We start from the raw sequence: 13,112 nt of genomic DNA, 5'->3' as shown, positions 1-13,112 counted from the left end.
GGTTAACACGGTCATCCACTTAATCACAAGTGACATCAGTCAACAGTCGGTGGGTTCCTCAGACACAAACCTCAGTTGGCATGGCCCGGAAGCAGTCCCTGTCCTCCTATTGCCTGTGTCCTATGCTGTTCCCTCCCCCACAAAATAATCTTGTGCTGTGGGTTCAGCTCCACTATTTAGTGAGGACGATCTAATAGAGGACAGTCAGCAGCTACTGCCCACCCAAGAAGTGGAGACATCTGCCGCTTCCTCGGCTGGGCGGGCAAGTAGTGATGAGGAGAGTGGCGTGGGAGGTGATGTTGCAAGAGTTCAGGCTCCTGAAGCAGACACTGTTAAGGAACCTGAGGATGACATCAGTGACGTGCAGACACAACTTGATGATGATGAAGCCGATTGCACTTGGGAGCCAGGTGCAGAAGGGGCTTCATCATCATCATCATCATCATCAGGAGAAGAGGGTTGCAGGTTGCCCATGAGGGAGCAGCTAAGCTAGCAAGGTGGCAGCATGGTTGGCAGTTAGCATGGTGGCAGAAGTGGAAAGTCTGGAGCCAAATAGGCCCGGGGTAGACCATCTGCTTTGCGGAAGCCTACCTTCCTGGGAGGTAGTGGAACAGGGGTTTTTGGAGTTGGCGGCAGTAGAAGTCAATCAGTGCGGACTGTTAGTGGGAAAATCATCTACTTGCCATCCGGAGGAGGTTAACATGGCCATATGCAAGATGTGTCGGCAAAAGGTGAAGCGTGGCCAGGATCCCAATGTTGGCACCACGGCCCTGTGTCAACATATGCTGCTCCACAATAAAACGGCCTGGGAGAACCGTTGGCTCTGATATGGTGGTCCAACTGCATCACCCAGTGGCATGCTGCTCTTTGCTTCAGCCAGCCAAAGCTCCACCACCTCAGCCAAAGAGAGCTGTGTGTCATACCCATCTTCTGTTGGTCCAGATGCTCCTGCTCCTCCTACTTCGAGTCAGTCATTCCACCAGCAATCCATCCGCGAAGCAATGTCCAAGACAACAGTATGAGCCCACTCATCCAACAGCACAGAAGCTGAATGTGCTCCTGTCCAAGTTGCTGGTGCTGCAGTCCCTCCGTTTTCAAGTGGTTGACTCTGACCCTTTCAGAGTACTGATGGCTTGTGCCGAGCCAAGGTGGAGAGTCCCAAGCCGTCATTTCTTTGCGAAAAAGGCAGTACCAGCCCTGCATCATTTTATGGAAGAGAAGGTGGGCCAGTCCTTGAGCCTGTCTGTGTGTACCAAAGTGCATGGCAGCACCAACGTGTGGAGCTGTAACTACCGTCAGGGACAATACATGTCCTTTACGGCCCACTGGGTGAATGTGGTTCCTGCACAGTCACAACAGCAACTTGGACAGGTTACACCGCTTCTGCCTCCACGTTCTCAGGCCGTTGGTCCTGTGACAGTGTGCGACTCCGTCTTCTCATTCTCCAGCCTCCATGTCCTTAGCCTCCACTGCAGTGCTCCTCCAGCATACCATGTGTGCCATACAAACCATATATTGTTTGCCTTGGCGAATGAAGTCATACAGGAGAGGAACTGCTAAAAGTCGTTCATCAAGAAATCGAATTATGATTTACTCCCCGAAAACTGGAAATGGGAACCATGGTGACCGACAAGGGGAAGAACGTCTTGTCTGCGCTGAGACAAGGAAGCCTGAGCCATGCGCCCTTCATGGCACATGTGTTCAATCTGGTTGTCAAGCCGTTCCTGAAGTATTTCCCCCCATCTGCAAGGCATCCCAACAATGGGAAGGAAACTTTGCATGCACTTCAGCCACTCGTACACCGCAAAGCACACCCTCCTTGAGCTGCAGCATCAGAACAGTATCCCCCAACATAGTCTGATTTGCGACGTTTCCACACATTGGAATTCCACCCTCCAAATATTTGACCGTCTATACGAACAGAGAAAAGCCATCCCCGATTTCTTGATGATCCAAGCGGATATGGGGACTCCCCTGTGTAACTTCAATGTCAACAAGCTTATACGTGGCACCACCCCTTTAAGGAAGCCACCTTATTAGTCAGTCACCAGGATTACGAGATAAATGGCTTCATTCCACTGCTTCATCTGCTACAACACTTGTTGGAAACAATGGCTGGTCAGGGCACTGGAGACGTGTGCCTACATCTCACGGCCAGATGAGCCCTGCGGGGGCTGAACTGGAGGAGGAGGAGGGGGTGTGGCACAGTGGAGCCAGAGGGTTATAAGGAAGGCAAGACACATGACCCAGACACACCGTGGCAGTATGCAGGGAAGATGGAGGCAGGGAGTCCCTCTGAGTCACTTGCACAAATCGCACAATGCATGCTCACTTGCTTGCGTAGGGACCGATAAATTGTCACCATTCAGCAGCGGGATGACTTCTGGCTCTCCCCCTTATTTGATCCTTGCTACTGGCACAAAATGGGGGCCTTTTTTACACCCAATGAGAGGGAGGACAAACTGACCTACTACAGAGAAATCCTATGTAGTCAATCAGCCGATGCCGCAGGTCTGACTCGGGGGGCCCTCTGCGCTGACCTTCCACTGCCATGGCTGCTGGGGAGGGTTGGGGTGGCAGGAGCATTACCAGCTATATCAGCAGCAGCCTGAGTCTACAGTCGCTAATGAGTAGCTTTCTTCACCCGCATAGTGAAGTAACTCATTAGCAGCAGGTAGACCTGGAGCAGGACCTGAACCAGCAGATGGTGTTATACCTTGACATGACCATGCCAACACACCTTGAAGATCCGCTGGACTTCTGGGCAGCCAAACTTGATTTGTGGCAGCATCTAGCAGAGTTTACCATGGAAAAGCTGTCCTGCCTGGCCAGTAGTGTGCCATGAGAGCGGGTGTTTAGTGCGGCGGGGGACATAGTAACCCCAAGGAGAACTCATCTGTCCACGAAAAATGTGGAGAGACTGACCTTTGTGAAGATGAATCAGGCATGGATCAGCCAGGATTTCCACCCACCAATGCCTGATGCATCAGAGTAGATTGACCATGGGCCACATTAACACTTCACAAATATGGATAGTGCAAAACATATTGAAGGTGCTGCTCCCCAGTTAGAGACATTCCTCCACATCAGACCACAAGTAAGTATTGAGGATATGCATTACATAAAACTTAACTTTTTACAATATTCTTAGGATAAAATATATGTATCCCAAAAATTTTTGGAATCAAAAAGGAATGGTGTGCCAAAAACACCATGAGCCACCTACACCACCAAGAATTGATGCGATGCAAAGACCTCTAAATGGTGGAAGGGAACAACGTATGGTCCATTGTAACCGGTGGGGGTAAAAGTTCCCTGTAAGGCCCTACTCTCGCATTCGTATTATTAATTCTCTTCTTGACAAGTGTTACTCGCCCTAAAAAGGGCAGCGCCAAACAGAAAACTCTCCCTATTTACCCCTACAAACACTGCCGATTCCCAGGTTTTTTTTTTTAGGTGGAAAGAGAGAGTTTCCTGTGGAGGACAACCCTTTTTGGGGTTAGTAACACTTGCGAGAAGGGAATTAATAGGGCGATAGTAGGGTTTTACAGGGGAAATTTTTTACCCCCCACCTGCTACAATGGACAATACGTTGTTCCCGTCTACCTTTTCAAGGACAGTGTTACTCGTCTTAACCCATTCCCGACCCAGGATGTACTGGGTCCTCTCCCTTTTTAGAAAGCGGGCGTGGCCCTGCGACATTGCAGGTCGGGCCCGGCACCTAGCAATGACCGGGACCTGTGGCTAATAGCACGCGGCACTGATCGCGGCACTAAAATATATTGTTAATTAAACCGCACGGTCAATGGCGTAAGCGCAAAAAATTTCCAAAGCCCAAAATAGTGCATTTTTGGTCACTTTTTACATAATGAAAAAATGAATAAAAAGCTATCATAAAGTCCAATCAATACAAAAATGATACTGCTAAAAACTTCAGATCACGGTGTAAAAAATGATTCCTCATACCAACCGGCATGCTGAAAAATAAAAAAAGTTATAGGGGCAAGAAATTGACAATTTTAAACATATACATTTTCCTGCATGTAGTTATGATTTTTCCCAAAAGTACAACAAAATCAAACCTATATTAGTAGGGTATCATTTTAATTGTATGGACCTACAGAATAAAGAGTAGGTGTCAGTTTTACCAAAAAATATACTGCGTAGAAACGGAAGCCCCCAAAATTAACAAAATGGTGTTTTTTCTTCAATTCTGCCACACAATGATTTTTTTTTCTGTTTCACCGTAGATTTTCGGTAAAATGACTGATGTCATTACAAAGTAAAATTGGTGGCACAAAAAATAAGCCATCATATGGATTTTTAAGTGCAAAATTGAAAGAGTTATGATTTTTTAAAGGTAAGGAGGAAAAAGCAAAAGTGCAAAAACGTGAAAACCCGGGTCATGAAGGGGTTAAAAAGGGCGGCCCTACACCAAAACCAATCCCTATTTCTGCGTAAAAACCCTGGGAAATGGCAGTGTTTGTAGGTGAAAATAGGGAGAGGTTCCTGTGTAGGGCTCCACTTTTTAGGGCGAGTAACACTTGCCAAGAAGGTAATTAACAATGCGAGAGTAGGGCTTACAGGGGAAGTTTTTACCCCCACTGGTTACAATGAACCATACGTTGCTCCCTTCCACCTTTTAGAGGTCTTTGCATCACATCAATACTTGGTGGTGTAGGTGGCACATGGGGCTTTTTGGACACCTTTCCTTTTGTTTGATAAAAAAAAATGGGGGTACATATATTTTATGCTTAGCATATTATTAAAAGTTAAGCTTTACGTAATGTATATCCTCAATACTTACTTGTGCACACTAACACTTTTACGCTTTCTTCTGCCTACCTGCCTCAGCTACTATTCTGATCCTGCCACCTGCCTGATGCCACACATCGGATGCCAAGTTCTCCTTTTTTAACCCACCTTTGTCATCGGGTACTGGTATTGCCACCCACAGCACCACTCTGTCACCGGGTCACTTTCAAGACTCCTGATGTCTTATTCTGCCATCTTATGTTCTCCTCGTGCTGATGCCACCTCCAGGCTGTCTCATTCTGCCACCATATGTTCTCCTCATGCTGATGCCACCTCCAGGCTGTCTCATTCTGCCACCATATGTTCTCCTCATGCTGATGCCCCCTCCAGGCTGTCTCATTCTGCCACCATATGTTCTCCTCATGCTGATGACCCCTCCAAGCTGTTTGATACTGTCACCATAGGTTCTCCTCATGCTGCTGCCTTTTTCAGGCTATGTCATGCAGCCACTATATGGTCTCCTCATGCTTCTGCCACCTCCAGGCTGTGTCATTCAGCCACTATATGCTGCCGCAAACTCCAGGCTGTGCCATTCAGCCACTATATGATCTCCTCTTACTGCCGCCAACTCCAGGCTGTGTCTTTCATTCACTATATGGACTCCTCATGCTGTCGCCACCTCCCTGCTGTGTCATTCGGACACTATTTGGTCTCCTCGTGCTGCCGCCACCTCCAGGCTCTGTCATTGTGCCACTTTGTAACAGTGATTCTAATAGCAGCACCTCTAATCTGCATATCATACTGAATAACAGTATTATTTCACTAACCCAGCACACAACTTATGCGTGTTACAGCAAGGCATGTTGTTGTTCACCCCTAATGAGGCTCTCTGTAGGCCAGAATTAGCCATTTTTAATAGAAATTCACTGCGAATATATTCAGGCTGAAACTAATTTTTTTTGAAAATTCGACAAATTGGCCATATTGAATTGTTCTAAAATTCGTTAATCTCTAATGGCTGCATGCAGCTGCATTTTCCTTTTATTGTTTTTTTTGTTTGTCCAAATTTTAATGCATAGCTATTTAATTTGAAGTTTTAAATTTCACTAAAGGAATCCTTTGTTCTGGGAGCTGGAGAATTTCCTATTTTGTATGCCCAGTGGTAGTGGTAGCCAGTGAATACCTAAAATCCGAAAGTCTATACAATGTACAATTCAACATGTCGTGTAGAATTCAATGTGATCTAATTCGACTTGACTATCTTTAAAAGTTTTTTTTTTATGTGGTCAGCCAAGATGTGTAGTGTGCAAACTAAGACGGCTAGCGTTATTAATACTGTTAATAATAAAGTACTCCCCATCAAACGATTTATCAACTGTCAATCTAAATTTGTTGTGTACAAAATTTGGTGCAGCCAATGTAATATTTCATATGTTGATAGCACCAAACGACTGCTTAAAGGGGTTCTCCATTGCTTAGACATCTTATCCCCTATCCAAATTTTTTTTAATCAACTAGTAGTAAATGTTCTTGAATTCTTTTCTTAAAGGGGTTCTCCGGTGCTTACACATCTTAACCCTATCCAAAGGATAGGGGATAAGATGTCTAAGCACCGGAGAACCCCTTTAAGAAAATAATTCAAGAACACTTAAGGGGAGTATTTACTAGTTGATTTAAAATTTTTTTTTTTACGAACCTGAGTGCCCCTTTAAACACCAATACATCAAGTGTATTTAAACATTTCCGTAATACTCATTCAGGCTATGTCACAGTTTTTTTTTATTTCATAGCATTGAGGTAGTTGAGCAACCCAGGAGAGATGGTGATTATATTAGAGCTCTCTGGAATAGAGAAGTTTACTGGATCTATCTGCTGTGGACATCCCGGCATTATGGTTTAAACTGTAGATCGGATCTTATTCTTCATTACTAAAGAGAATGTTTTTTTTCCTATTTATTTTTGCATAGTTTTGTATTTGCTTATGTTTCCTATGTTGTTTCTTGGGAACTCTTGTTTGTGACATACGTGATAGGTGTGTATAGGCATTTGCATTATTGGACGGCAGTGAGTTGGCCGGTGGGGGTGAACATAGAAGATCTCTTTCCTCTCATTGCTAATTGTTCCACCTGTTCTTCACTCTATAAAGCCCCACATGCTATCACCTATGACGTTGCATTTGATCAGGGTCACAAGCCCTGAAAAGTGCCATGCATGTTTAGCATTTCCTTGTTCTTACCTTGATGTCCTGTATCCACTGGGGAATGTTTTTGTTGGATTTCAATAAAGTGAAGACGCTTTTACTGCTTGCTATCTACTGTTGTGTTCCAATGTACAAACAAGTTCAATTTAAATAGAACCCCAATCCTCAATCTAAAGAACTGCTGCTAATGGCGCCACATACCACATGACACCTTTAGAGGTTTTATGGTGCCCATGCCTTAAGGAGTCAGAGGCGACACAAGGGAGAGAATCTACACATTATCAGGAAAATAAATTTAAAGGAGTACTGTAGTGAAATATAACTTATCCCCTATGCTTTGTATAGGGGATAAGTTATAGATTGCGGGGGTCTGACCGCTGGGGCGCCCTATTGTACAGGGCCACATCATTCCCCAGGAAGCGATGTGCTGTCCCCAGCAGGAAGCCGCGGTTATTAAATTACTATCATAAGAATAATGCAATGCACATTAGGGCACTATTCAGCCTTTTCTTACTTATTGTATATTAAAACACAGATGCATACAACAGAATATGGAACATATGGAAATGCTGATTTCTTAATGTACAGTATGTGGAAAGACAAGACTTGAAACTTCAGGATTACTAAAGGAGGCTGCATATTTCTGAATACACTATTTATATTCTTAGAAGTACTGTGCACAAACAGAAAGCCAGTTCTGTCTAGTGCCAGCAAATCTGTGCTTTAGGAAATCCTGCAGTGGTTTTGCAGTCATGCAGCATCGAAGCTGCTGGCATTTGTCCATGAAAGCAAATGAACACATGGAAAAGCATAATAAGCAAGGAGGGAGAGAGGTTATCCCATAGATGCAGTGTTTTTTACTCTGACATCTTGCAATATTGCTTAAATGTATCTCTTCTATGCTTTTATTATTCATAAACTTGCTTGAGCTTTAAATTGCTTTCCTGTGGTTTTGTTTGTTTATTGCAACCATAAAATAGATATTTAAAGCTATTTAAAGCTAATACACTCATTCAATATACTTTTTTTATTTTTAATATTTAAGCTCACTGCATCAATGCACATTACACACTAAGGGAAACATGGCAGAGTATCTACATAAATGACTGTTTGTGAGACCTCAGTTCAGGCCTTCACGTTTAATTGTCTGCTATGTATATTAATGGAATGAATTAGTAATAATTCTAGATAATTGTAAATTGAATCATTATATCATTGGAAGCACAATATGATTCCTGGGACTCCTAACTACCTAGGTCCATGCCAAACACATGTCCACAATTCAGTCCTGCGCCTTCTCTATGGGCATTGGTTTGTCATTGGAATTATTATATTGGCACTGCTAAGTAGCTGGTACAATATGTAAGATATTTTATATGGTTATATTTTGGGACATGGTTTGTGTGATAGCTACAACCCATATAAAGTAAATGTACACCTTCAAAGACCATTCCAATTTAAGTTTCACAATGAGGGAAAGGGGGCTAGTAATATCTTACCATAAATATATTTATCTATTCTTGTTTTTACTAAAATGACTGGTGTAACAATACTTCACATTTGCATTGTAAACACCTTACAGAAGCTTTATCAAGGATGGAGCTACTTGAGAGAGAGCCCAGAGTTGGCTGAAAATACCACCAGTTTCAGGTATGTCTCTGGGTGTGAACCTAAAGATCTTAGAGTCATCTACAGTGGTGTTACCCTTAGACCACTCCAATCACAATATTGTTCCAGCTATGTATTACGGTCGCAAGCCCACCCTGACAGTGAGTGTGGAAACAATGAATGAAAGTTTCATTGTGTTGTTGTTTACATTACTAGAGTGTGAAAGCACCTTATAACTGAATGCAATATCAAAATTTGTTGCAAAAACGAAATCTATTGTGGTCTACCTTGTGAGTACTGAATGACACTTCACACATTGTACAACAATGCAAGCCATACAGTTGTTGCAAGAAGTCATTGGTGCTAACGTTAGTGCTCTGTGATATTGTAGTCGGAAGAACTCCAATAACAAGCACTGCTGTCATTGTGGTTGTGGATCCCGGATAGTAATGTGTAGCTCCAGTAAAATTGTGAATACAAGTGATCACCATTTAAGTGACATTTGTATTCAGTATATAGTGGAGCCATAGCACATCGCTGTATACTTTACAGGAGTGGGACTCCCATCATTATACTGCCAGAAGTTCCTAGCGTGTACAAGCTGTGCCAGTGGCTATACCTCCTGTCCAGCAAAGAGTATAGCTAGTACGTGGGTGTCTTACTCCTGTAAATTATACAGCGATGTGCTATGCACTGCTGCATACTGTACCCTGTCTGACCTGCACAAAGGAGTACTCCTGTCATTAGTGATGGGAGTGCCACTGCGGTTCTCTATACAGCCTGTTGCTGTGTAAGATTGTATGTGTTAGGGTCCCATCCGAAATGAGGCCACCTCCGCGTGGTGGATGGGGGACATGTTTTGATCAAAAAGTGCACTGAGCCTCTATTTTTTGACCAAGAGTGCTGCTGCAATCTTCTTTTTTGTATACTTAATATTTGCCACAGCAGCATGCACCTGTGTATTAGGAAGCTGTGCCGGCTATTTTTCTTTTTTTTGCTATGTAAGGTTGTATACAGCACATAGGACATTTTCATTGTCAATGGTGCTTGCCCTGCACAGCCCGTGCCAGCAAGACGCTGGCTCTTCCACTGGCTCTTCTACTGGCTCTTGGTTGACATGAGCTGTGGGACTATGTACGACTTTTTAATAATTTTTCGAACTTCACACATACAGTAATACATTCTGGTGTAAATACTATCCCTGGATGAAAACTCCCCCTTCCTGCCCACTCCTGCACAGTAGATTTACAAGCAAAAATTGAAATTTTTTTTTTACAGTGAATGTACATTCGTACACATTGCGCACAAGCATTGCCGCATCAGCGCAGGGTTTAAGCTCCCTTGAAGTTTAAAGCGTACCTATCAAATCCTACAAAAACAAAAAGAAAAAACTACTATGTTACTCCTAATTTTGACAATGTACATCATTTTTATGCCTCTATCACTTATATTTATAAAAAAATACCTCTTTTCATTAGCTCAAGGTCTGCTCATGCATCCCTGTCTTTGAGTCATCTCTTGTCTATGACTAATGGACAAGCCTGGTGCTGCTGCCGGACTGGTTAGTGTCCCAGTAGCTATGGGGACCCCTAGTGGTGGGGTTTTCATTAGCCTTTTTTAAATTAAATATTCAAAAAAAATTTAAACAACCATATTACAAAAGGTCATAAATTTTTTATCAGTAACAACAAATAAAAAGTTTTTAGATCTGACAGTGGCCATTTAAGGCATCACCTCTTAGTCTTCTAATACATCAGCTTTATTAACATTTTTCAGGCTGATTGTTTAATTTGGCCTACCTTTAACCCCTTCCCACAAATGGACATATATTTATGTCTAATGTGGGCTACCGCTGTATGCCATCATTGATCAGGCTGATGTTTGGCATTAACCCTTTAGATGCTGAGATCAAAGTTGATCGCAGCGTCTAAAAGCGGTAAATCCCGTTCCTGGTTAGCTCAGTGGGCTGATGGGGACTGCAGCAAAACTACTGCATCCCGATCAGCTGAGAGGATGATGGGAGGTCTCTTACCTTCCTCCCTGCCATCCGATCGGTGGTCTAAAGCTCCTGTCAGTCTTGGCAGGCTGAAGCAATGGAGCACTGACAACACTGAACAATGCTCTCCTATGGAGAAAGGACTAAAAGTGTAAAAAAAAAAAAAAAAAGAAAGAAAGAAAGAAATATGCATTTAGCCCTTCCCTAATAAAAGTTTAAATCACCCCCCCCATTTCCCATTTTTCAAAGAATTTTTTTTAAAAAAGAATAAATAAAATAAAACATAAAAAAATGTGTAAATTCCAAAGTCCAGAAATGGGTATTTTTGGTCACTTCATATACTAGAAAGAAAAAAAACCTATAAAACAGGATCAAAAGGTGTCGTCAAAAGAAAAATGGTCCCGATAAAAACCACATCAAGGTGCAAAAAATGAGCCCCTATACATCCCTAGATGCAGAAAAATAAAAAAGTTATAAGGGTCAGAAGAGGACAATTTGAAGCACAATAATTTTCGTGTAAAAAGTTAGAATTTTTTAAAAGTAGTAAAATAAAGCAAAACCTATATAAATTGGGTATCACTTTATTTGTGTAGACATACAGTATAAAGATGCACTGGATAGAAATGGAAGCCCACAAAAGTTTTTTAAAATTGTGTTGCTTTTTGTTTTTTTTTCCCCCAATTTTGCCCTACAAAGAAAAACAAATAGAGACCCATAAGTCAGCGCCTCGTGTATTATCCCAGAGTAAAACAGAATTGTGGTGACCCAGTACAGAATCACATGTTCTTCTGTACTTCTGCCCATCCTGTGTGGCAGATGCTGCTTCAATGTTCGTCTTGGGCCCACTCTCCTCAGGACTCTCTATAAATTCACAATGTTATATAATGGTTAATGTATGGGTATTTTCCATGCACTTGTTACTTTAAGAATCATTTTGTTATGGACCTTATTGTTAGGGAGTATGCAAAGGCAAACCAGGTAACTTATCCGGCCAATGGGATCTCTCTAAATTGCTCCCATATATATTGAGGTTAGAGTTTACTTCACTCTCTTTCTCTCTTGATGTGGTACAGTTTGGTGAAGTGTGAAGTCTTTCTGTGAGGTGATTCTGAAGGAGGCCTGAGGCCTATTCCAGCAACCATGCATCTACTACCAGTTAACCCCACTACCCAGGTGAAAGTCAAAGCCTTGCGGTAAGCACTAAGTTCGAGGAATGAAATCCAAGTCAAGTCCAGCAAGTTAGTCAAGTCCAAGTCACTAAAGTCTAGTGTGGGCTGCAAACAAGTCAAGTCAGTCATATACAGCACAATCAACTATAAGTCCCAGAAAGCCGATAAGCTTCCCTAAGTTCATCAAGCACTGATGTTCTTCACTAAAATAGTAGGCTGAGCAGACACATATAACACACTATTGATATACGTGCTAGTTCACACCGGCACATCATGTTCAACGAATCCTATTCATTATACCTGGATCGTTGATAGTTAGACTTGTGTTCATTAGCCTGATATATATTATTTACAGTTGGTTTGTAATCACTCAGGTACAAATTTTACACTGTCCTGAACCTAAGTATTCTTTATGTCCAAATGTCCCATATCTGTGGATATGTTAGAATCGGGCAGCTGGTTTATATCCCTTATGCAGGGGTAAAGGTCCTATAGATAAATAGTGTAAGACTCATTACTAAAGAACCTGATATCCAATGACATCTATGACATCTAATAGACTTAGTTTAAGGAAATAGAGAAATAGTCAAACATCCACACAAAACGTCTATCTAACACACACTTGTGTGACCCAAATTACTGTATATCGAGTATCCTAGATGGCATGTGAATTGAACCAACCATGAGGACTGCATAAGGGACATAAACCAGCTGCCCAATTCTAACATATGCACAGATATGGGACATTTGGATATAAAGTATATTTAGGTGCAGGACAATGTAAAATGTGTACCTGAGTGATTACAAACAGATTGTAAATAACATAGCAGGCTATTGAACATAAGTCCGACCATCAACGATACAGGTATAATGAATAGGATTCGTTGAACATGATGTGCCGGTGTGAACTAGCACGTATGTCAATAGTGCGTTTTATGTGTCTGCTCAGCCTACTATTTTAGTGAAGAGAGCCGTGAACTTTATTAATTATCAACAGATGGTGGCCAAATGATTTATGCACACCATCCTTGATATTTTTGATAGTCACCTTAATTAATATTTTTCACTGTTTTGTCTTTTAACTGGATAAGAATAAAAACAAAGTTTTATTGTCACCTCACTAATCATCAGTGCTTGATATATTTTGGAGTGAGGAATTTTTGGACATTTAGGGTGCGTTCACACGGAGTAACTCAAGAGGAATTTACTCGAGTAATCTCCTCTTGAATTCTCCGCTCCAAATTAATTCATATCTCCTCTGCCCATTGACTTTAATGTTATTTCTGCTGTCCTGTTCACACTGCGGAAATTCTGCTAGCAGAATTCCGACGCTGAATTCCGTTCCGCTTGAAGAAAGAACATGTTCATTCTTCAAGCGGAATCC

This window comes from Hyla sarda, chromosome 5, assembly GCF_029499605.1.
Source record: "Hyla sarda isolate aHylSar1 chromosome 5, aHylSar1.hap1, whole genome shotgun sequence".
NCBI lineage: Eukaryota > Metazoa > Chordata > Amphibia > Anura > Hylidae > Hyla > Hyla sarda.
Note: the sequence above shows the minus strand (reverse complement) of the source record.